We start from the raw sequence: 26,741 nt of genomic DNA on the forward strand, positions 1-26,741 counted from the left end.
ACCAAATAATCATAAAACTCGGCCAACGCCGAGTAAACCTTCAGAAAATTGCAAAGAGGAATGCTGTTTCTAGTATGAGGTCCCTACCGGCCACTCCTAGGTGTTTGTTTATAATTTTGTGATCCTGTGGCGTATTGCAAGAATTGGCAAAATTGCTTCTTTGAACACCACGCTTACATTAAAAAATTACAAGGGTTGGAACTGCTAGAAAAGAGGGTTAAACATGAACCACTTTGCTGTCGCGAACATCGGCTCGCCCGTCAAATTTCGCCGGATCAAAATGTACAACTCCCACCCACCTCAAAAAAAAAAAAAAAAAAGAGAGAAAAAGAAAACGATATAAATACTTGTGCGTTCGAACAGAATACTGGATACCATTTCGCCAACAAGTCTGGGACGAGCTTGTTTGTGGTATTCACTTGTTTTCCTTTAAAGACTAAACTAATACATTGCACGGTGGTGTCTCCGAAGCTGCTTCGTCGCATGCACCGTAGGTGCATCGAGAGAACTTGTTTCCCTGTTAGCGTCGTATAGTTACAGCACATAAACGTAAAATAAAGACAAGAACAACAGAAAAGAGGCGAGCAAGCAGCAAGGAGGGACCGCGCTCCCTGCTGTGCACGCGCTTCTCCCTTCGCCGTCCGTCTCTAGGCATCTGGTTTTGCTCATGCGGCGAATGCCGAATTGTCACCAATACAGACCAAAGGCAGTGGCGTATGCGTGCCAGCTCCGCTTTCAGAGACTACATCGCGCTTTGCAATAGTTGCAAAAAAAAAGATAAAAACTAAATGACCGCGCCGGTAGTGGAAAGGAGGGTTGTGCTATGGGCCTCTGAAAAGATGCCAAAGAAAGAGCCAAATGTGAGGGAAGAAGTCTGTCCTCTGTTCGGCAGTGCACGAACGTAAATATCAGACAAGAAAATATATATAAAGAAATACCATGTTGACGAAAGTAATAACAAATGTCGCACATTAAAAACAGAAGAAAACTGCGCTTCCCAGAGCGTAAGAAAGCTTGAGACATCGACTTAGTACTGCATTCCTCAGTGCTAGCAAGTAAATGGTTTCATTCACATATATCTAAATTGATATTTAAAGAAAAAACGAATGTCTAAAATTATTATTCCAACATCTGACCACAAAAAATTTCATCCGATAGATTTGTCCGTCTCTAGCAGACGGCAGCACAAAAGAGACACGCTCAGTTTGACACACCAATTCATCCGTCTAGACACCAAGATGTTGAGCCGGAAACCATCTCAATACTTTTTAGCTCATAAAAACAAACATTAGGAGAACGCTTTTCTCTTTCTTTTTTTTTTCTGCGCCTAAATAAGAGATTTCAAGAGAGACTTGAAATTATGAAGTTAGGAATCCCTTACTCTCGTCCTTTCTCCTACATTGCTTATTTTCACTAGAATTTAAGAGAGAAACAAAGGGCCTTAGCGGTGCAAAAACTTTTTTTTTTCATTGGGGCTTTACTGCATACAAGCCCCATATAATTCTTTTTTCTGTTATATCTAGGCAAATCTTTAACTTGCGCAGGCTTCTTTCCTGTATACCAGTTGCGTCTTGTAAGCTGTGCCGTCCGTTTCAGCCTCGTGCATGTTTTACCGATTTATTGGTTATATAAGGAACGCTAGCACCTTCATCCCATTGCAGTGGTTCGGGGCCACCTATGTATGAATCTGTTAGAAGGAACAAGCAGCACAAGACCAAAGAGAGGTTATTCTGGAGATTATAAGAATATAAATTTACAGGACCGGAATATAGAACGATGGCGTACAATTCTAAAGGGAGGACCTAGATTAAATGCTCAGACGGCATTGTGCCGGTTTTTCTGGTTTGTTCATGTTTGCCTTTTTTTATCTGTCAGTATCACGTTCTCTAGCAATTTCGCTGCACCATTTTCTGTTAAGTTTCCGTGTAATGTACAGCGGGATCCTTCATCCAATGTAAGGCAGCAGCCGTGACGTCAGCACCTGGAAACGGGCATGCATCTACACGACAAACAGTTCTGCTTCGCCCCGTATGCGCAAACTACAATTTGCTTCGCTTTTTAGTTTGCTTGTTTGTTTGCGGCATCCGACAAAAGCACCGCGGGTCAGAATGAGTTATGTGCTTTGCGCGCTCCTGGGTGTTTGAGCCGGCGGCAAGCATCGGCACAAACAAGAGGAAACGGGGGTGGCGGACGGGGGGCACGAGGAGTTCGTGAAGTAAAAAAAAAAAAAAAAAAAAAATCTCCTTCCAAGAAGACCAGAGGGAAGCGTCCTCGGGCTGCGGACATTACGGTGGAATGCCGAAAGCTGGGCAGGGGCTGCGGCATTCGGTCGTCAGAACGGGGGGTAACCGAACACCAAGAGTCGGCGGGCACACCGCGGCAGTACGCTCGAACTCCGCGTCAAAAGAGGCGTTCTTCGAAGTAAGCCGCGGCAACACCAAAAAGCCTGGACCTCACAATTTGGACCTCACACAATGACGACCTCACTCAACCTCAAACTCACGCGTGAGGTTGAGGTCCAATTTCATGACCTCACTCAAAACATTTCGAGCTGTCGCCGACCTCACCTCAACCTCACCTCACTCCGTGAGGTTGAGGTCATTTTGAGGTTGAGGTCGACCTCATGAGGTCGAAACCTCATGAGGTTGCCCACCTCTGGTCAGGACTCAGGTAGCATTCGATTGTCGTAATGCGCAGGTCACAAATTTAATCCACATATGTTTAAGTGAAATGGGAAGCGGCCATTTTTTGAAGTTCCTTGTGATGTACAGTTTTTGGCTGGAAAATTTGGTGAAATTTGTGTCCCGTTTCTGGCCTATTGATATGTATATGCGTGCCTCCTTTCCATTGTTTCATAGATCATCTTAAGTTTCAGATAACAGCTCTTTCAATATTTCTCTTCAGTAAATTTGGCAGATATAAGAAAATGTGTCATTTCTCTGTTATATGGTGTGATTGTAGCTAGATCATCTGCTATTTCATTTCCTTTTCTTTCGCTGTGTTATTTTACATATGCGATTTTTATTGTGTCTTCGTTGAGTTTGTGCACTCTCTGCTTTATCTCATGAATGAATGGGACTGTCTTATTTGACGTATAAAGACTTTAGTAGTAGTAAGGCTAACCGTGAAAATTTGACATGTATGGCTGCTGGTCGTGTAAGTAGTCCATTGCTTTGCTGATATCTCCCATTTCTGCTCTGAATGTCTTGCTGTAATTTAGTGAGAACAGCAGCTTTCGACCAATGCTATCATCCAAGTTGTTGCACACTATGAATGTGGCTACTTACTGCTTTGGTTTGTTTTAACCCGTCTGTGTAAATGGTGTATTCTGCCAATAGGCTACGTTGAGTTATGTATCCAAGTGTAGGCTGCTGACTTATGTGGTATTGCCACGTATGTCCTGCTTGTCTTCCTAATATACTGAGTCTTTGAATTTTAAACGTTCTATCTCCTTGTGAAACGCTATATATTAACCCCAAAACTGGAGAAAAGGAGGGGGAGAGAGTGGGGAGGGAGTGGGAAGGGAGTGGTAAAGGAGGTTAAAGAATCCCAGGTGGTCGAAATTTCTTGAGCCCTCTACTAGAGCGTCTCTCATAGCCTTAGTCGCTTTGGGACTTTAAACCCCATAAACCAAATAAAACCAAGCCAAAATGGGACATATTACTATTCCCCTTTATATTTTGAGATGAACTGATGGAATGTTGGCCAAAATATTTAGTGTGATGTTAAGTGTTGTTCTCCACAGATATGTAGTTAGGATTAGTCCGATTCTTTGAATATATTTCAGCCTACGTTTAGTTATAAATAACTTTTGAATTATCCCAGATCGCGGTGCGCCATACACGATCATCCTTTTGATTTCTTCCGTGTATATATCAAGCTGCGCGCCTTTTATTCCCCTATTCATGTAAGCCGCGCTAGGATAATCAGAAGGATATGAACCTGTTCTATAGTTTGTTTAACCTGAGGAACAAATGTTAATGTATTATCAGAGAACGTACCCAGGAGTTCTAGTTCTTTCTTTATTTTATTTTATTTTTTTTTTTTTCTCAGACATCTGTCTAAGAGGAGGCTGAGGCTAAACGCTCGGTAGCCTGACGGGGCTCAGCTCCTCCTTCATGATCAGTAAGCATGAGAAATAGAATATTACAAGTGGCTGGCACACAACAGTAGTCTTGACCAGAACATAAAAAGAAAAAAAATACAATAGTAATGTTTGGGCTCAAATATGTGCAAAATATATATGTAAGTACAATATGAGCAGCATGAGGACACTTAACAGGTACAATTTTATGGTGAGTATAACAGGCACGGCAATAAAAAAAATGTAAAAACAAAAATAAACAGTACAAAACCCTTCATCAGAGTGAAGTTTTGACATCTTAAAAAACAAATCATGTGAACAAAGAGCACAATCAAATATATACACCGAACAAACGATTTAATTACAATAGCACACTGGGAAGCAAACAAAAAAAAAAAGGCCAACAAATCAACAGAAGCATGCGCAGGCGGAGCAATATTACTGAGAATATGCAATAACACTACGTAAAAGAACTCTCTTGCAACCTTTCTGAAATGCAGAAAAAGTCTGATCGTAATTTATACGGATATCTCTTCTATTGAGCATTTTCTTTTTTTAACTGGAAGGACAGTGCTTGGCGACCATAATTTGTTCTGGTTATAGGCGTCTTTATTTTAGGATATCTAATTGCGTACGCGCGTACTCTGTTTGTCTGAGCATGGTACGAACGATTCTTATATATCCATTGCAGAAGCTTAAAGTAGTAAATATTGTCTGCCTTCAGTACATTGTACTTCAGAAAGAGTGGGTAAATTGTTGGGTCATGTTTCTCATCATGATAATTTTCGGATATACGCAATTCCTGCTTCTGTAAAGTAATTTTTTTTAATTGTAGTTTGTTATTGTACCCTAAACTAACATGCAATAGGTTATTCTTGAACAGAAAAGAGAATAATACGAGGCGTGCATCTACCAAGATGGGATTAAGTGTTGAATTTTGTAAAGACAACCAGTAACTCGTGACAATTAAGACTTAAGGCTATCGATGTGGGTGTTCCATGAAAGATCACTGCTAAACCAAACCAGCAGAAATTTCTGCTCAGGAACCTCCTCCAGCAGGCTACCTTCATATCTGATGCTAATAGAACTGAGGGGTTTGGCTGGTTTGGTTTGGTTTGTGGGGTTTAACGTCCCAAAGCGACTCAGGCTATAAAGGGACGTGCCGTAGTGGAGGACTCCGGCCACCTGGGGTTCTTTAACGTGCACTGACATCGCACAGCACACGGGCGCCTTGCTTTTCGCCTCCACCGAAAAGCGGCCGAAGCCGGGATTTGATCCCGCGTCCTTGAGAACAGTAGTCGAGCGCCGTAACCACTGCGCCACCCCGGCGGGAGGGGTTTGATGAATGCACATTTAGATTTTGTTACATTTAGGCCTATTAGGAATGACTTGTAACTCGTGGAGATTTTATAGGTAATCATGAACTATTATTTCTACACATTCTTTTGTTGCTTCAGTAAAAAATATGTTAGCGTGATCTGCACACATGATTAGCTGAGAGGATCCTGTATCATGGTTATGTCGTTGACGAATATTAATAATAGTAGAGGCCTCAAAGTTGATCCTTGAGCGACTCCGTGTTGGATCTCTATTTTTCTCCAGTATAATTACATACTGGGATCCGACCTTTAAGTATATCTCAATTAGCCTAAACGAAACGCCTCGTATTCCACACATCTCAAACTTTTTTATCAATCTGCCATGTTTCACACTATCAAATGTTTTCCTAAGGGCTATAAATAAACCTAGAGTTAGAAATTTCTTTTCTATGTTTTCAATAATTAATAATTTGATCTTTTTTATATAGAAGCGTCTGTTCTGTAGAGGGTTTTTCTTCCTGGAAGCCACACGGGGGGGGTCAGCTATTATTTGATGTTTCTGAAAAAAATAAGTGAGTCTGTCATTAACAACGCGCTCAAATATTTTAGAGAAATAGAATAATGGGCAGAAATAGGCCCATAATTATTAATATTGAAGCACCACCACCTTTACATATGAGAACTACTCCTACAATTTTCAGATCTTCTGGAAGATCTCCATTAAGAAGCACCATGTTGATTATATATGACAAAACATGACTCATATTACTTACGACATGCTTAATTGGCAAAACATTGATACCGTCATGTCCAGGTGATACGTCGTTTTTCAAGCACCCAAATATTTTGTAAACTTCAGATGGAGTGTTTGGAATAAGTTAGATGGAACTCATTGGACTGTTAGTATGAGGAAAATTGTATCGACTAGCAAGAGGACCTGTGTACATTCCAGAGCTAATGAAGTTAAGATTCATTTATTCTGCAAGCTGTGTGCATCAGAGGGGCGTTCACCATCGACTGTAATATCTGTTACTCAATGACGTGAGCGTCTTTTGTCCATTCGATTATTTACCATCTCCCATAGCATTTTATGATCATTGCAAGCACGAAGAATTTCAGCCTGAAAATACTCGGTTTTTCACTTTCTTTAGATCTGTATTCCGTTTATTCCTGAAGATTTTGAACTCGGAAAGTAATCGGGGATCGCGAGTTTTAATAAAAGCGTGGAACTTCTTATTTTTTTCCCTGATTCGTTTATTTAATTACAGTGTCATCCAAGGTTCTCCTATGTTTTTTTTTTTTTCGCTTTACTCTATGCTCGCTCAAGGAAAAACTGCAAGGAAAAGGCTGTTGAGAAATATTTTGTAGGTCATTGTGGCATTTTGTTCCTTATATACTCGTCTCATTTTTCGTTCTCAATTATTGTACAAAAGTTTATAATGTTTTGGCCATTTATTATGCGATACAAAGGCTTTTATTTGCTGTATCTATTTTTGATACTTAGAGGTGGCCCCAAGCAGAAAACTGGGTTGTAAAAATTCAGATAGCATAATACAACACCCGCATCAATATCCTCACAATTAATGTTTGTAACAAGGATGTCAAGACACGTTGCTGTGTCGATGATCACTCTTGTTCGGATTGTAACAACATTAGCACAAGCATACAGGTGGGATAAGTCACGAAGTTCATTTGCATGTGCACTGTCCAACATCCTGTTAATGTCGACATCTCCGAGAATCGATCGCAAACAATTTTATGATGGATCCAACCAAGCCAAGTGCGTTTTCAAAGAAATCGCAAAATTGATACACGTTACCAGATGGCGTTCTATATATATATTGCTCCATACGCGGTATCAGCTAATTTAACAAACAAGCTTTCTGTATGTTGGTCGCATCTCGTGAAATTGTCTATAACTTCATAGAGACGAGCGGGTTAACGAGCAGGATTCTTTTTGCGTCATTAATCCTGGGTAAGGGGGGGGGGGGGGGGGGGGGGGACGATTGCTTTTTGTACTCCCTGCCGTTAATTTTTAAAGTATGTGTGTGTGTGTGTGGGGGGGGGGGGGTGCTTTTATAGCCTTTGCCAAAAGTTATGTACTTTGGATATCGGAGCTAACTTACAGCCCCACTTTTCTATGACAGTCATATTGCATACCGGAATTTTCGTTCTGGCTCTGTTTGCGAATTAAATTTAATAAGAATTATTATGTCGTCTGCGAAACCTTACATCAGTGCTTCTTGTGGGGAATTGTAATTTAAACAAATCGGAGACAAAAATATTCTAGAATAAGGGGCTTAATGGGAAACCCAGAGGTGACCCAATTTAATGCTTTTGTTGATTTGAGCACACTGCCCTTCATAAAATATTTTCCCGTTGCTTGGTGTTGATTAGCTGTTTGATAAAGGTTCGCTCGACCCTTATGCTCTTTAAGTTTACCTACAATTTTATTTGTCCTTACAGAAAAAAAAATGCGTTCTCAGTATCAGTTAGGTTATGTAATAGATGTGTTTGGTTAGTCCGGGGCATGCATGCATGACCTTTTTTTTTACTTTCATTAAAGCATGTGTAGATTAGATTGTCGTCGTGTCATACTGGGATCCATGATGTTGCTAATAATGAATCTATTTTGTTTAGGAATGGTGCATCCGAGTTGTTAGCAACCTTTGAGTAGACTTCCAACCCATGGGCCGAGGAAAAGCAACCAGCTTCGATGGTCACCGCACCCCTGCGCGATCTCGTTAGACAACGTTTTCACCTCTCAAGCTGCCATTTGTTCACTATGCGTTAATTTCGGATGTCATAACCTCCTCGTCTTCATCTCCTCCGACAAATTTCCACTAAATATCTTACCTTGACTTCATATACCCGAATGCACGCCGAAAGCATTCGTTGAATAATCAGCTAAACACAGCAAGACGCGGCAAAGCAGAGATAAACAGAACAAAATTTAAGTGAACAAGTGGTAAATACTACTTTAGCAACTGTGTATAACCGTTCCTAGCCATGCTAGACCGCAGCTTAGTTGGTTTTCTGCTCGCTTGTTTATGCGACCGGTTCGCAAGTGAGGTGTTCTCTCCTTAAGCAAAAACAATGAACAGCTCTGCTGCTAACATCCCCAGATCTCTTGTGCGTTCTTGATAGGACCGATTCTTGTATGCTGCTCTTGAGTCGAACGGCGACTCCTCGCAATGGAATTCCAGGGGCCGTGTTATGATGAAATAACATCGGCCGAACGTCGGGCAGCAACTGGTGAAGGAAGATGTCGGTTCCAGCGTGCGAAAACGACGTTTGCACGGGCGTGCAAAAAGTCTCTTTGTACAACTATAGCAGTGATTAAAATTTTAATCGCCATAAGCTTAGCTAGTTCAGTGCAGGGCACAGACATCTTCCGTACCTTCCCAACTGACCGAGTCGTGGGCCAGCTGCAGTTTATAATCCCGACAAACTTCCTACCTTTCTGCCTCCCCTCCTACCCTGATATACCTCTGCCTTATTGAGTTCAGTCTGTTGCTCTTAACTACCACCGGTAACTACCAGATAGAATTCGCAGAGATATCAAAGCTAATCAATAAGTGCAAAGTGGCCGATATAAGGAAGTATAACATGGAGAAAATTGAGCATGCTGTAAAGAACGGGGGAAGCCTTAAAGCGATCAAGAAGAAATTGGGCATAGGCCAAAATAAGATGTATGCGCTAAAGGACAAGGCGGGCAACGTAATCACGAATATGGACAAGACAGTCAAAGTAGCCGATGAGGCCTATACTGATCTCTACAGAAGCCAAAGACGTCAGGACAATAATGAGATTGGCGGTAGGGAAATGCAGTCAGACGTTCTGTCAGTGACGAAGGACGAAGTTAAGAAAGTATTACACACTATGAAAAGCGGGAAACAGCTGAGGAGGATCACGTAACTATAGATTTGTTCAAGGACGGGAGAGATATCGCGCTAGAAAACCTGGCCATCCTGTATACGCAGTGCCTATCGGCGATACCAGAACCATGGAAGAATGCAAACATTATCTTAATTATAAGAAAGAGGACGCTAAGGACTTGAAAAATTACAGACCGATCAGCTTACTGTCTGTTACGTATAAGGTATTTACTAAGGTAATCTGTAATATAACCAGGACAATCTTAGACTGCAACCATGCAAACGATCAATCAGGTTATCGGAATGGGTACTTTACTATCGATCATATCCATACCTTCAACCAGATCATACAAATATGCTCGGAATATAACCAGCCCTTATACATAGCATTCATTGATTACGAAAAATCATTTGACTCAGTAGAAACTTCGGCGGTTGCAGGCATTGCGAAATCAGGGTGTAGACGAGGCATACGTGAAAGTACTGGAAGATATATATAGTGGCTGCACAGCAACCGCAGTTCTGCATAAAGAAAGTAACAAAATACTTATAAAGAAAGGTGTTAGGCAAAGAGATACGATCTCCCCAGTAATATTCACAGCTTGCTCAGAGGAAGCATTCAGAGAATTGGAATAGGAGCAGTTAGGGATAAGGGTAGATGGAGAATACCTCAGTAATCTGCAATTTGCTGATGACGTTGCCTTGCTAAGCAACTCAGGGGATGAACTGCAGAAAATGATTGATGACCTAGACAGGACAAGTTCAAAGGTAGGCTTGAAAATCAATATGCAGAAAACTAAGGTAATGTTCAACAGCCTAGGGAAGGAACCGAAGTTTACGTCAGGTAGCGAAGCACTGGAAGTAGTAATCGAATATGTCTGCTTAGGACAGATTGTAATCGTAGATCCGAACCATGAAAGGGAAATGAGAAGAAGAATAAGATTGGGATGGAGCGCATTTGGCAAGCACTCGCAGATTATGACTAGCAGCTTACCGGTATCGCTCAAGGGGAAAGTATACAACAGTTGCATCTTATACTTGTATTTACCTACGGGGATGAAACCTGGAGGCTAACACAGAGGGTTCTACTTAAGTTGAGGACAACGAAGATGGCTATCTAACGAAAAATGGTAGGGGTAACAGTAAGAGATAGGAAGTGTGCAGAGTGGGTCAGAGAAAGAAGTCAAGTTACTGACATTCGAGTGGAAATGAAGAAGAAGAGATGGGCATGGGCAGGACATGTACTGTGAAGAGGGTATAACCGATGGTCGCTTAGGGCAACAAACTAGATTCCAAGGGAAGGAAAGCGTAGCAGGGGGCGGCAGAAAATTAGGTGGGCGTATGTGGCTAAGCAGTTCGCAGGGGTCAAGTGGATGCAGCTAGCACAGGACCGGGTTAATAGGAGGGATATGGGAGAAGCCTTCGCCCTTCAGTGGGTATAGTCCGGCTGATGATAATGATGATGATAACCCTTAGCCAGCCTTGTTTCTGTGATCAATTTTCCTCTGTTGATGTAAAATGGCGTTACACCTAACATTTTCCTTTTTATATAGATCACTGTCTTGTTTTCAACTTGAGCTGAAGTCTTTTCGTAGGCTCCATGTTTCCGTCGCATATAGCTGGGTACCAGCAACGTACTGCTGTTATATCTTTCTCTGAAGGAATACTGATGAACTGCAATTAACTATGTGAAAGCACACCTGCCAAGTTCGTTCCGCTGAATTCTTATTGTTCTAGTTATTTTGTTCTCACGAATAATCGCTCTCTAGCCGCCCCGAAAAGATTTATTCCCTTATCCTTTTCAGTATTGCAATCCATCAGAAGGTCCCATATTCATGAAAAAACAAACAAACATTTAATTCTTCCTCCTAACTAATAGATATTCCCGCGTTGTCAAATACCCCCTAGCTCTCATATATTCTACTTGGTGAGAACGGACATTGATTCCGCAGCAAGCATACAGATCAGCGGACAGGACAAGTGATGTTCTCTATTACGAGTTATTCGTCGGCTTATGCCAGCCAAGCATATCTTACGCGTTTGGCCGTCCTTATGGAGGTCTGACCATAAGTATATCCTTATTAACGCAAGCTCTTTCGCCTTCTAAATCCTTTTAATAACGTTGAGTAGCACCTAACTAAAGTTCCTAGCTCAATTGGTTCACCTATGAAGAAAATTTACCTAAACACATTGGGCACTCGAAGAGTCGAGTTTTGAGCAACAACTGGCCTGTCTTCCCTCGATTACTTGTTTGAGACTCTGGGGGATCGGTTAGTTTACGAGAAAACGGAATCGACAAGCAAAAAAGTAAGCACCAAATTACCAGCGACTTAATTCGCGAGACGCGTTGAATCACGCAAACGAAATCAGTCAAGCAGCAAGACGGGCCTGCAAGTGGAATCTCCGGTCGCAATTCAGATCCCATCAGCGCCTATGTTTAACTCTGATGCACGACAAAAGGCTGACGATATTGCCCCGCACCTCACCTCCCCTGGTAGCGTTCCCAAATGCGTGACACGTGCTCGTCTGTAAACGTGTACGAGTGTACGTGCGTCAAGGGCAGGGTGTAGGGTGGGTTCAACGTTTGGCCCTAATAGGCTGCAGATTGCCTCATCAGCGCAGCAATCGTATTAGCCTCCCCTCCCCCCCCCCCCCCCTCTCTTTCTCCTACTCACCCTTCCGCGCGCACTGACAGCCACCCCGCAAACCAACCTTCGCCTCTAGCCCCGTTCATCAAATTGTCGCCCGACACCGCTTCGGCCGCAGACTCCGAATGCCCGCCGCTTGTATCGCATAGGGTGAGACGCAATGCTGTAATCAGGTTTCCCGCGCAAATACGCCTGCCTGCCACTGGCAGGAAACCTTCGCTCAAGGGCCAAATTAGTTTTGACAGGTGCCGGCGCTTGCTTGCGCAGCCTCGGCATCGTTCGACAGAAGCTGCATACCACTCCTTTCCGAAACACCGCGCTGGCAGCTCCTCCTCTGCGCGGACGTTCTCCACTTCTCTAAACTTATGCACCCCCTGCTAAACCTTGTAAACTAATCTCCCTGTATAGAAAGCAGCACAAGCTGCACCGCGGTGTCGAGTGGAAGGCTCTCCTCGCGGGAGCTGAGAGCTTGTGTGCCTGCGCGTCTGTGCGGGTGAGCGAAAATACAATCGTGGTGCTCTAGCGTTTGACTTCTCGGCCGTGCATCTCTTCGTTGAACCCAGTGCGTTAACCAGAACATGGGCCTCTCTGCTGAGCATATCCACCAATTCCCTGCCCCCCCCCCCCCCCCCCCCCTTGTTTCCTAGAGCATGCAGTTCGCACTCGGGCTAAGATATTTGTTTTCTTGATGTGGGTGAGGAAAAGATTTCTGACGTGCCAGTATACTCAGTCTCGGAAAAAGAGAGCGTTTGCCGAGCTCGAATAAACCTAAGCACCGCCAGTACAAAAAAAAAAAAAGAAAAAAGAGGGGATGGGGTATTAATAGGCGTATGAGATGGCAGCACTACACTGTGTGTACAAACTATTCTGTGCCAGCCATTATTTTCGCCGGAAACTAACTCTGAAGGCCCCCCTGTGCATCCGCTTAACTATATACGCTCTGGTACCCGGGCACGTCGAAGGAGGTACTTCGTTACTGCACGTAATCCGAGAACTGGCTTGCATTTATCACTGGGATATCCCAGCATGCAATATCTATTCGCAGATGCTTGCTCTAAGCGGTTATAGCACATGTTTACTGACGAAAGAACAACTTTCCGTCACCAAGCTTTATAGCACTGCCGGTCTACGATCCAATGAAAAATTAATGCACAGATTCTGGTTTATTCGCCACTCGGTTCATGTCCAAAAGATGAGGAAACTATGTGTACGGAAGAAGCGTTTTGAGCGAGCGAAAAATGTCTCGCACTGCAAACCAGCGAAAGCGTAGCAACTCGGCATCGCTTCCCTTTCACTTCCGTACAGGTTAAGTAAAGAAAACGCTGACACTGTTTCAGACGGTCGGCGACGAAATCAGTTCTACGTGACGACTCGTGGAAGTGCACGCCAACTCTGACTCCTGTTACTCAACAGTGCACATTCGGTATAGCGTACAACCTCTCCCCGCAGTCCAAAAGAGGACGACGCTGGATCATATGTACTTAATCAAGAGCAATCATCAAGGACTGAATTTTATAAACACTTACTTTTTTTTTTCAATTCTTAATGACGTTGAGTGCTTGTTAGATTGGCGGGTAAAGGGGCCTGCAGTGGTATGGTTACAGCTCAAGCTAAGCACACACCCATCAACTGTCCCATAACTTCGTTTCTCCGACAGAAACTCGGTTAGGGGCAAGTAATTTCAGCTTGTCAACTCTCCCGTGCGCGCTCCCGACGCTAGATGTATCCCCAGGTCCCTTGGGACCGTCTGCTAGCGCCATACTACCGCCTCAGCGCACAACCGACGACATCTCTCCTGATGCCGACGGACAGTCGACGATTAGTGCAAGGGTTGGGAACTGAGCACTTCTGTATGCCGGCATGCATTACCCTTCTCCGTCTCCGCGCCGCTGCTGTGACGTGATCATCCTTCATTCGCCGATTCATTTATGCGTGTGTACGTGTGTGTGTGTGTGTGTGTGTGTGTGTGTGTGTGTGTGTGTGTGTGTGTGTGTGTGTGTGTGTGTGTGTGTGTGTGTGTGTGTGTGTGTGTGTGTGTGTGTGTGTGTGTGTGTGTGTGTGTGTGTGTGTGTGTGTGTGTGTGTGTGTGTGTGTGTGTGTGTGTGTGTGTGTGTGTGTGTGTGTGTGTGTGTGTGTGTGTGTGTGTGTGTGTGTGTGTGCGCGCGTGTGCGTGTGTGTCTGTGTGTGTGCGTGTTTTAAAGATGCATGGATGTTTCATCTTCTGTTGTCCGACCGCCATCTAAAACCGCTATATAAACAGCTTACGCTGATCGCCAACTGGATTTAGGGGAGGTGAAGGGGGTGCAATAAGGATTCGCGTATTTTTCGTGCCCATAGCAATAATTGTAGGATGTAGCATTTTGCAGAATACTAAGCTGGGTTACATAATTAATGATAGTGGGCTCCATACTTTTTAAATCCACAAAGGCGGCCTATCTCTGTATCGTTCTTGCATTGTTTACATTTCCTGTTCCTATTTGCATTAAGCGCTTAGCTCATGATGTACAATCTAGCAACTACCATGGTCCGCAGCGTTTACTAAGAATTTATATGCGTTATTCAAAAGCACTTCATGTTTCTGGAAACCCGTTTCAGTTCCTGCCCCCACTGGTAGACATACCGGCACATTTACTGTAAGAGCTCTCTGCCATACCTTGCCGTCTAAAGCTTTTATTGTACACATTTTGCGGGAAACTAACAAAAGTCGAAGGCTCCTAGCCCTATGCTCCCAGACGTTGTAACTGCTGCATTTCACGTGACCTCGCTTGAGGCCTCTCGACTGCTTCGATAAGAGTGCGATGCAAGCGCCACCTATTTGCATTTCATTTTCCTCAGTTACTTCAGATACGTTCTCAGATACTCTCCCTCAGTCTGGTGCTTAAGACTGCACCCGTTAATCCTGTTATAGTGTTTTTTGAGGGCAAAGGCCGAGGACCTATTTGACTGGCACCGGGCAGTGCTTGCGACAGCTAGGGCAGTATGGGTGTCTCCGCCTCTGTCCTCTCAAAACGTGGATTTTATCATTAACCTCTCATGCAGTTCGGAAAAAAAAAAAAACGAAATAAATATTTCCTGCTTTTAACCGGTATAAAATAGAATGATGTAAACGTAATTCCTATTTAGAAGCGGAAGCGTCAGTGGTATAGACCGCAATGGCGGACAAGTTTCCAAGAGCCGTTAATTTTTTATTCTTCCTTATTGGCGTGCCAGTGCACATGGTAATCATAATCAATACCACGTCGCCGTTAGAAAAACAATTAGTCAATCAGGGCACCGCTGTTAGTTCTGGTCGGGGAGCGAATACTGTTAAACATGAAGGTTTTTGCATCGCAATTGCCCCAGGCTTGTACATTGTGAAGAGTGGGTGCCTTCACTCGGTACGCAAGACTCAGTGAAGACGAGGGGGGAAGGCTAATACTTTTTCTTGTGGACACAGGGGACTGGGAAACGCTTTATTTTGAAGTTGTATTACGCTTTATTTTATTGCATACCTCCCTCGCATACAGTGAAGGGCCACACGCGCATAAGGCTTGGATAATCGTGCGTGTATCACTCGATGCGCACGTGTATCATCTGAGAACAAAACAAAAAAAAAATGCGTATCATTCCCCCTTGGCACTTGGAACCGTCCGCAGGGAAACGGGGATTGATTCGACACGGAAGGCGAACAGAGGAACCGGTACCTTCTCGGGTAGAAGTGCAGTCGAGAAATCCCGCGGCGTGGGCCGTGGCATGTATGTATAGTGTAGGCGCAAGACTCTTTTGAACGGCCTTGGCAAAGTCGGCATCGCGTGCGCCGACTAATAGCTGGCGCGGCGATGGCATACGTGCCACGGTTGCGGTGTCAGAAGTGGACGGAGTGGAGAAGGGCAATTCGCCGGCCATGGCGTTGCGGCGGGCGACGGGCAGCCGAGACGGCGCCTTGAGACAGGGAGCGGGAAGATGTGCCCACCTTTGTCTTTGCGGTGCGCGGCGACGGCCCCAGTTCATCTTCGAGCGGCCAAATCGCGCGCGTCCAGTTCGTTCCACGCCGCGGGCCTACGCTTCTCCCTGCCATGGGCAGAGTCTCGCTTCGAGTGCCCACGGAGCTCCAGCAGCTAGGTCCTGCCGCCGGCCTTGGAGGGTTCTTCGGTGGCACCACCGAGCGGGAATGGAGGAGGGGGAATGACGCGGATGTAACGTAATCTTGGACAGCTTAATGGCGATGGATTCGCTGGTTCTCGCCGGAGAGACAGGGAACGAACGCTTAGACGACTGCCGCGGGAAGACCTTGGGCTCGCGTGCGCTGACACGCACGCACGGTCGGCGGCTTTCGAGGCTGCCCCACGGCTCGGCTACTTTCCGTCGCCGCCGCTGCCGTAGAGAGTGCTCGCAGTGGGCGAGCGTGTGGTGCCATTAAACTGGCCGCCATTCCAGTTTCAATTTCCTGCTGTCAGTCAGCAGGGGCGGCCGCGTGGAGTCGGCGCTGGCGCCACAAGGTAGCTGACTTAGCTCCTCGGAAACCTAACGACGTGCAGACCCTCCCCCCCCCCCCCCGCTCCTCCCCCTCAAACACAGACACCTTTCCGCCTTCATCTAACTCCACTACCGGCAACTGGAGAATATTTTTGTTATCATTTCTATTTCTTGCAATCGTCTTTCACTCAGTTTTGCACCGCGCGGAATGGGAGAAACAAATAGTAGTAGACAAAAAAAAAAAAAAGAAAAAAAGAGACGCGCAATGCTGCAAAGAAGCACACCGACCGTGGAGCTCTGTCCGTCTGGTGCGAAAGTAGATTAGCCGCGATGACCGATGGAGTGTCTTTCCAGGCAGCCCTCTCCTCCGCGGCAGGCGTCCCTGCTCGAGCGTGCGCTCTTGTGTTTTTGCAGTGGCAAGATGAGGCAAGGGCGAAGCACAAACGCGCGCCAGTTCGATTTCGGAGAAGAGACCGCGGCTCCGACGCCACTGCGCCGCGTCGAGGATTAGGCTGTATTAGCAGGTTCGCCGACTGCCGCGACGGCGCCTCGAAGTCGTCGGCGCCTCGAGCTCGCGCCACGGATCAGGCGCCTCAATTGCCCTTCTAGAGGGAGCCAAGAAAGTTCACGCTCGGCGTTGCTGTTTTGTTCTTTTTTATTCTATTTCATCCCCATCCAACTCACTGCCGCCGAGGTCTTTATTTCATCTTTGTCTTTCTGCACCGCTATGCGGGGCCGCTCGTGAATGCGCGCTCTGTTTGCCCAGCGCCGTCTCGGTCTTTCGAGTCACGCCGCCCTCTCTCTGGCCACAGGAGGAGGAGGAGGCCTTGGAACGCACGCCACGGCGCGGAACGGGAGAGACAAAAGCTAAAATAAAGGAAGCACTTCTCAACGGGGCCCCTACCTGTGCGATTTGGAAGCCGCAATTGGAGCTGAATTTGTGGGGATGCAAGCGGCTGTCCTGGGCCGTTGTTTGCCGCGGTCCGGAGAAAAAAAAAAATCAATTATCCGTGACTCGAAACAGAATTGTGCTGCGTCCTGGGACGAGGTGTGGACGACATTAAGGTCCGAGTTTAGGGGCAGCGTTGGGTGTAAGATGGTGAGGGAGGTGGGGGGTGGGGCATGGTATGGCATTGAACTGGCGATGTACGGGAGAGAATTTGAGGAGGTTCGCACGTTTTCATATTTAGGTAACGATGCGTTCAGTGCATAACGGAAAGTGATTTCTTTGCGGGAACGACCAGCGCATTCTTATGTCTACTTCTAAGCTGCGAACGTTGGTTCTCGTTGATTGTTGAAGACGCATTCTAAGCTCCCAGAGCGCTTTGCATCTTAGCTTTTAGTAATAGGGATGAAAGCGCTTATTATGGCCATGTTGGCGCTTGTGATACTACGTTCAGCTGCACAGGTGCGGACATAAGTAAACGGAGTACGCTTTTCCGCTGAAATTGAAATCACGCCTTCTGCAATGGAGATCAAAAAACAATTATTGTCCAAGTGAAATGGCACTGGCGTTTAAGACCGGTTCGTACATATCACGACTGCCTGTTTCAATTATGCAACACGGGAAAAATCTTAGAAGGAAATTACGTGCTCAATTTGCTTTTGTCCGCACACGTATCTGTCACTTCATTCCCCATTTGCTGAATAGGCGCAAATTTTACATACTTTCCTTTTTCGCCCCTCGATCCTGCATAGATTCCTTCTGGTCTCGTGGAAGCGGGAAATTCACGATGGCAACAGTTTTATCGGGATCAGGAAAGACCCCTTCCTTGTTGACGACGCGGCCTAAAAATTTCAATTATTCGTAGGCGAAGTGACATTTGTCTACCTTTAATGTAATGCTGGAGGACTTTATAGCTTGCAGTACCGCCTCGAGGCGACGAACGTGCTCTGCAAAATTTGGGGCGTAGACGATCACATTGATCACAAGTCTGGCATTTCAGGTCCGCGAGGACGCTGTCCATAAGCCTTTGAAAGGTGACTGGTGCGGAGCAAAGGCCGAACGGCATAACCTGAAACTCGCACAGCCCGTCTGGAGTGATAAATGCAGTCTTCTCGCGGTCCCTCTCGTCTACCTCGATTTGCCAGTACCCAGGTTTGAGGTCCGTAGTAGAGAAATACTTAGTGTTGCATAGACGATCTAAAGCGTCATCGATTTTGGGCAGCATACATGGCAGTAATTGAATTACAGTAATGAAATTATTCTAATTTAATTACTTTATTCAGTAATTTGTAATGTAACGAATTACTTTTTCGGTTTGGTAATTTAGTAATGTAATGTATTACTTTTTGGCAGTAATTTCTCAGCAAAAGTAATTAATTCCTTTCGAAATTACTTTTACTTTAATGTACCACTACTCCTTCAATAGACAACAAAGTAGAGTGCTGCGAAAGCAGGAACGATGTGCCACAAGCCGAAGCTAGCGTAACGGATCGGCAAAGCAATGCGCCTGAGACCTCGATCCTGTGTAGCAGTTCACAGTGCGGCTATCCCATGGCAACCTTTCTCCAAGCAGCAGGAAACAAGGCGTCAAAGGGAATGCCGAAGGGACATATGGTGGAAGAAGGCCGGAGTTGAAAACTAGTGGGAAGCGCGGCGTGTTGCTTCGGCTAGGGCACAGTGGTGCCTGGTTATACTCGTCACCACTGGGCGAGGGAGGGTTGGGGCGGGGTAGGCTGGCAGAAGGGTCCATGCTGTGAGCCGCCGTGGCGTGAGCATTACCGAGCGCAAGGTGCCGAGCAGGATACTTGGAACTACGGAAGCGATAAATAGCCTAGCTTCTTCGGGACCTTCATATGGCGTAGACAGCTCCGGGCCAGCAAGACGCTAGGTTCGCCGCTCATTTCACAACCGTTCGACCATGCTTCTGCTTTTGTTGTTTTTCTTTTTGCGGTTGTCTTATTTTTGCAACGTCAGGTGCAGTAGGAAAGAGGGAAGGAATAGTTTTCTGGGACGGAATTTGGCGGGAAGACGAAAGAATGTGCGTGCTTCGTGTCTGGAGAACAAGTTGTTTTCTTTAGTAGCTTTACTTAGTTTTTGCATGGATGAAAACTAGAAAATAATTTAAGAGTAATTGAATTACTCAGTCGAAGTAATTGAAATGTAATTTCATTAAATTTTAGGAGTAGTAATGACTAATGTAATTTAATTACTTTTCTGCTATTTTGAGCAAAGTAATTAGCAATGTAATTTAATTCCGTTTGCAAAGTAATTTTGCCATGTATGCTGGGCAAGAGGTAAACATCCTGTTTAGTTGCATTGTTCAATCGTCGGTAGTCAACACAGAACCGTAATATGCCGTGTTTCTTGACAAGGACGACAGGTGCCGCCCAGAGGCTTTGAGATGGTAGAATAATGTCGTGATCAAGCGCTTCTTTAAGTTGAGTGGTAATTGCGGCCCGTTCTTTAGATGAGACACGATAGGGTGGCTGTCGGAGTGGTTGTACTGTATCGTCCGTAATAATACGATGCTTTACAAGGTGTGTACGACTGACGCGCGGCAGCGACACGAACGCAGTTCTGTAGCGATTGAGGAGCTTCCTCAGGATATCTTGCTCCGTCTGCGGTAGTGCCGGGTTGATGTCGTACTTCAGGTCGGCAACTTCCTCTTGTTCCGGTCGAGAATCACAAGTTAAACTGTGCAAAGCACCTAGTTTCAGCGATGGCATCAATATAAGCGACCGTCGTTCCCTTATTAAGATACCGGTGTTCGTTGGTGAAATTGATGAGAAGTCGACTTTGCCATCTTCGAGGATGACGACAGCCCGAGCAACAGCAATGCCTCGGTCGAGAAGGGAGGAACAGCCACGTACTCGTCGAGAAGATGGAGTGGCGCCGGCAGAACACAGTTAACGTCGAGGGCATTCTCAGTGGAAAGCTGAACCGACTGAGATTGCAGGTCGATGATGGCGCCGTTTTCCGTCAATAAGGCATAGACTTATTGACGGAAAGTCTATGCCCAGTATAACGTCTCTGGAGCAATCCGCTAGCACAACAAACGTTGCCAGGAAGTTTCGGCCTTGAACTGTGACTCGCGCTGTGCACGTTCCTCTGAGTGTAATCAAATTTCCTCTAGCGGTACGTATCTATGGGCCGTCCCAAGGTGTCGTAACCTTCTTGAGCGCCGCTGCGAATGATTCACTGAATACGGAACAATCGGCCCCAGTATCCACCAAAGCCGTTACGGCGATGCCGTCAACTGAAAGGTATAAATCGGCTGGCGGTGTCGTCTCGCTGCGGTAATGTCGATGTGTCCGGTCTCGGCTTCGGTGCGCCGAAGATGTGCCCTGTCGTAGAGAAGCAGTCGGGCTGCGCAGTTGGTCGGGTTGTCGGCTTGCCGTTAACTTGGTCGGTAATCACCGTCGTCGTTTCTGGGTTGTTCGGCGTCGGCGAAGTGGTTTGTGTCGTTGGAAGGTCTTGTGCTTTTCGTCGTCGAGCAGCCACACCTCCAGAGGCTGCTGCGTCTAGTTTCCCTTACGGGAAATTCTAGACCGTGGTCCTGCGGATCGGGGGAATCGTAGCAACGGGTCGAAGGTGATCGGTGGCTCTGGACTGAGTCCGGGATAGAAAGGTAGTCGGCAATCTCCCGTGGGCGCTCTCCCAGCTGCGAACAGCGAGCACCGAAGGGGAACCCGCGAAGACCCATCTTTTTGTATATGGGCAGCGACGCCAGACATACCCAGCTTCGCCACAATGGTAGCACAGCGGCTGGTAGTCCGCGGTTCGCCAGACGCCAGTTCGGCGGCGATTGGGTCGCTGGAGGAAAGTCGGCTGGGAAGGTAGCAGTGGCATTTGGGGAGCGGCCGGCACAGGCACTTCGTATCGTGGTGTTGAAGGTGGCAGAAAACGGCTTGCGACGGCGGCGTAACTCATTGTAGGTGATTGTGGAGGGCTTGCAAGAAGCGGCGCGGCATCCAAAGCTTGTTGCACTTCTTCGCGAACAACAGCGGTGACCGATGCGACTTGCGGTTGCACCGGCGCAGGCAAGGGTTTCGCCAGCTCTTCGCGCACAATGACTCGAATGGTCTCACGTAATGAGTCTCCTGATGACACGGTGCGTCTCTCAGTACATGTGGACAGCATCGACAGAGTCGTGCGCCCGTACTAGCGTGCCCGCATGTCGAGCGCTCTCTATGGAAGTAGCTTCAGGACAAAAGCATCGGTCACTGACGGACTGCGAACTAGCCCGGCGAAGAGCTGTTCTTTCACACCTCTCATCAATAATCGCACTTTCCGCTCTTTCGTCATGTTTGGTTCTGCGCGTCGGAACAAGATCTTCATCTCCTCCGCGTACACCATCACGCTTTCGTTCGGATGCTGGATGCGATTTTGAAGTAGAAGATTGGCCTTTTCTTTGCGGAATGTGGTAATAAATGCCTGCAGAAATTCTGCTTTGAACGTGTCACATGTTTGCAGGCGAGATTCATGATTGACGTACCAGGTCCTCGCCGAGTTCTCCAAGGCAAAGTAGACATGGCGCATCTTCGCGTTCGCTTCCCAGACATTAAAAGTGGCCATCCGGTCGAACTGGTCCAGCCAGTCCTCGGCGTCTTCATGGGGAAGACCATGAAAGCGAGGGGGTCTCGCTGGTGAAGCAGGACATTGGCAGGAATCTCTTGTGTGCTCATAGTGGTAGTCTGTGCATTTGTAGACCGTACATCAGGAAGCGGGCCGAATTCAGGAGATAGGCACGTAGTCACCGGCTGCCCTGGTGAACAGACGTTTCTACCCTGGGAGTGCGTCCTCGGCTGCAGTCGCGGCTTGAAAGGGGCGTGTCCGGCACATGAAAGATCTGCCCGCAGCACTTCTCCATCAGATGTCACGTTGGCAAAAAAGCGTTCGAAGGCCGCAGAGCCGGTAAAACAGAAATCCCGGTGTTGGCGAAGTACAGGGACGTACGGTCCGAGCGCGAAACGGGAACTTCGTCGTCTTCTGCTTCTCTTCCTTGTCTTCACACTGGCATGAGTATTAGAGCATTTTTATCCATATGTTCTTGTAACAATATTTCACAATTGCCACAATTATTATCAAAAATGAAGCCCATGGAGTTTCTATGGCAGCTTTAACGACTCGATGGAAGCGCAGGAATAAACATTAAAACCAAAATTTTGCTTCGCACCACAAGCATAGGCCATTTATATAGATGTGTTCATAGAAGTACCTGATAACATTCCACAGTGGCCTCAATTATTTCTACAAATGCGCCACATCACATTTTTACAGCAGTCATAAATGCTCGTCCTCAGCGCAGAACAAAATTCCTAAGGAAATTTTGCGACACATTAGGCGCTTGGCTATTTCTATCAACGTGTTCAGAAATGTGTCTTGCGAAATTCTGCACAAATTATTTCAGAAACGCAGCCAAATGACCTCCTATCCCACTTTTAAATGCTGTACATGATAAATTTTAAAAGCAAAATTTCTGCTGCATGTCGGAAGCTTGGAGCATTCCCGGAAGCTTGGAGCATTCCCGGAGACTTATGCATGTTATCTTATCCCACCAGTTACCGCAAGTAAAAAGCTGTCCCTGAAATGCGAACTTGCGGGCTATTTCTGATTTCTTGTTTTAGCTTGGTATACCTTTATTCCTATCTGGCTCTCCTTCCCAAGTGCAGAGTAGGAGGCCAGACTTTATTCATTCCGGTCCACCTCTCTCTCATTACTATTAATAAATACCTCTATTATCCGGCTTATATTCATTTCGCATCGCAATATCATCAATTTGCACGCAGTCAAATTGCTCGCAGCCTATAAACAGTGCCAAACAAGACCGGGAAAAAAGGAAAACAAGAAACAAGAACGAGCACAGGCTTGAGAGGGTTGGTAATCGGTAATTCATTTGATCGTCACAGTCGTGTTTCGTACTGTTTCTACGCAGATAATTACCAACTCGCCCAAGCTTCTCTTTTAGCTCGTAATTACCCTCACCAACGGCGCCCCGGTCGCGAAGGGACGGACACGGCGCAGCAACAAGCGCCTCCTCGGTCTTGGTTAATCTAGTGTTGCACACTGAACAAACATATGTTCTATTGCGTCATTTTCAGTTGTATTGTTGCGATATGTGTGTCGTATATATTTCGCCTGTTTCACTCCTGCATCGTGTGGTCGTCGCGAAAGTATACGGATGGCGACGCAAAAACAAACAGTGCAACCGGCACGAAGATAGAAAAGCAGCTGCCGGTAGATTTTTGCTTCTTGGATGAGTCATAATATACTTGAAATGAATACAAATTATAGTGATATGCCAACTAGCGACAGTGTTACTGAATACGCACTGAAAGGTATATGGTTTTAACGCAGTTAAACCGAGTAGACATCCGAAAACATGCGTTTGTTTATCCTTGTTGGCTCACGGTTTTGCTTTGCTGGTTCTTGCCGGGACGTCGATATGTCTGGCGAAGATACCACACTCATATTAAGCTGCCAACGAGGTTAAGCTAATCTTATATGTTCGCTCCGGAAATGGAATTTGATGAAGACAACGATGTGCAATGCACATTGCGGGAGGTGTTGAACTTTAAAACACGGCCTGATCGTCTGCTGCAATAGCATAATGTTTTCAAACAATGGGCAGCAAAGCTTGCCTGCCCATGTCATCGCGGGATGAGAACCTAGTCGCGACAACGTTTAAAGCCTAGGATCATGGTGACGGTCGTGTCCGTTCACTAGATGTGCTCGCCGGGTGAGTCCGTATGCCGGGAGTGCCCACCGCATGAATTAAAAGAAAATAAAATGGCCTCCATCAGGAATCGAACCTCTACCCCGAAATCCCCAGCCAAAGCTCTAATCACTACTTCAAGCCGGGCTCGCAGAAAATGGAAGATGATGGCATTGACGATGAAGTTAGTGATAATGATAATCACCAATCAACAGCGAATTAGAAATATCCATCGCAAAATGAAAATGATGATCAAACAGAAAACATCGTCTTCTAACTTACGTCAGTCGATGCTTCCGAGGAAAACGAAAGCAACAAAAAGTTTCGAGGTTGTGTGCCATCGGCTCAGAGGACAAAAACAACATAACTGTCATTCATCAACCTCTATAGCGCATAGTAAACCCAGAAATCAAGTGGGGAGGGAACATCGTAAAAGGGGGAAAATGAGAACATAGGAATTACAGGATCAGGTAAGAGGTAGAATATAAAATTTACAGGGCTGCACTTAGCTTTGCTCAAGAGCCTAATGGCGAAAGCCTTTCTTTCTTCTTGTCTTTTGCCTCTTCTTTCGAGCTCTTCTATCTACCTCTTCCTTTTTTTCTCCCCTGTATTGCGTGTTTCTGTACCTGTTACAATTTCATTCCTTTCTTTCAATGGGCTTTTCTTTGATTTCTTTCTTTTAATTGGACACCGGCATCACAGGATGGGCATTTTACAGGGACAAGTTTTAACTTTCCGAAAGAGTTATAGCGTCGTCAGAATCTGTTGCGACATCCTAACAGAGAAAAATATATCAACTTCAGAACTTAATGCGACGTTTAGCGTACACATCTCGTACACATATTTTAGCCATGAGCCTAGGAGAACTTTCGTCTTAAAAGAAGAAAAAGGAAGGAGGAAAAGGGTTTCGCCATTTCAGCTAAGCAAGCCTAAGAGCAATCCTGTCTTCTTTTCGGCGGGTTGGTCATGGAAGCCACATGATTACTGGTAAGGTATGACTGCGTTAAGTATTGCTGTCGCACTAAATTTTGACATTATTGTATTGTGGAAACAAATAAAATTTTAAATTTGGTTTAGTGGAACCGGCTGCAAGCGCAAGTATAATGCGTGTAAGTTGTTCTATAGATATATCTATCCGCCCTGCGTGGAGTTTCGGCACCGCTGTACAATTCTCAAATCCTTTGTCGCCGCTGAACATTATCACATTATCCTGAGCCTTTCGATGATTTTATATATATATTTATATATATATATATATATATATATATATATATATATATATATATATATATATATATATATATATATATATATATATATATATATATATATATATATATATATATATATATATATATATATATATATATATAAACAGATAATCGAAAGGTCCAGAAAGATGTGAATAAATCAGCTCAGCATCATCGAAGCGCAGTAGCAGCAGTATAAGTAGCTTATTTCAGCAAGTCGGCCGAAGTGAACCTCGGCATGCAAGCCAGAAGATTATTGGTTGGGCCCGATGGCAACCTCGATATTCTTCCATCCATGCTCATTAATGAAGCATGCCAAACCTGCCTCTTCGCTTTGTCTGTGATGGGATAGAGATATATATTGACGCTTACGCTCAAACCTGCATCTAACAATTCAGTGAGGGCTATTTAAGTTCCGCTGGTGTGAAGTGACCAAAGCCAGTCGAGCTGGCCAAATATAAATAACTTTCAAGCCTTCCACTGTTCCCAAGTGCAAAAGATGTGAGATAATACATTTAAGATTATTTTTGCAGGTCTCAATCTCTGAAGGAGCGAGGAAGGTGTCTCGGCTAAGTGTTGTCTCGTTCTATTGCTGCATCTGTTAGTGCTATCGCATTTCGGTGGTGCATGCCGGCAGCTGAGGCGTATCGCCTCCCTTTCCTACTGCCACCGATATTTTAAGGGCACCGAGAATGCGTAATCTGGGAAGCATGTATGTCCTCGAGAGATCTTAATCGCTCCTGATAGCCCTTATATAGGCCAGTTCCTCTTGCGACTATATTTAGGTAAATATCTCCCATGAGAGAGGTGGACAAATTGCAGTTGGTGTACTCCGAGAGAAAGGCGCGTTTATTGATGACAAAAAATGCTTATTTCAACAACAACTAAAGAAGGTTAAATTAGCTAGACAATGACCAAAGTTTCAACGGGTATTGCGACCATGCACAGACCTTCTTTACTCCGATGACGTCAGCATAGTTTTTATTAAGTGGACGCTTGAGGCTCTGCCTATAGGTTATTCATTTCCTAAGACCATCGAGTAACGTTCAATGCCGATGTCTCTGGTTAGAATTAATTGGTGACAAAAAACAAAATTCCATTTCTAGATCCAATTTCGTCGGCTACAGATGCCAACATCGTCACCGCACAAACGTAAACGCACGCCGCAAAGAGCCGCAAAAGCCGACTGTCGTTAAGAATCTGAAATAAACGGTACCCCTTTTAAGAATCGTTCACAGCAGCCAAGCGCAGGTCCATGAGTGAAGGCTGCTGTTCCAGCGCGGGCGTACGCTGCTCACGGTTGATACGTTGTTATACATTCCTCCAGCACGCGTCACATAACAGCCGTGCGTGACCCCTGTGGCGATCGGTCGCCACTCGCACGTCAATCGCGCGGTGGCGATTGCAAGAGCGCCGAGTGCATGGTCCCGGCCGGCGCAACCGGAC

This window comes from Amblyomma maculatum, chromosome 2 (assembly GCF_055883805.1).
Source record: "Amblyomma maculatum isolate TAMU_Amacu chromosome 2, ASM5588380v1, whole genome shotgun sequence".
Lineage (NCBI taxonomy): Eukaryota > Metazoa > Arthropoda > Arachnida > Ixodida > Ixodidae > Amblyomma > Amblyomma maculatum.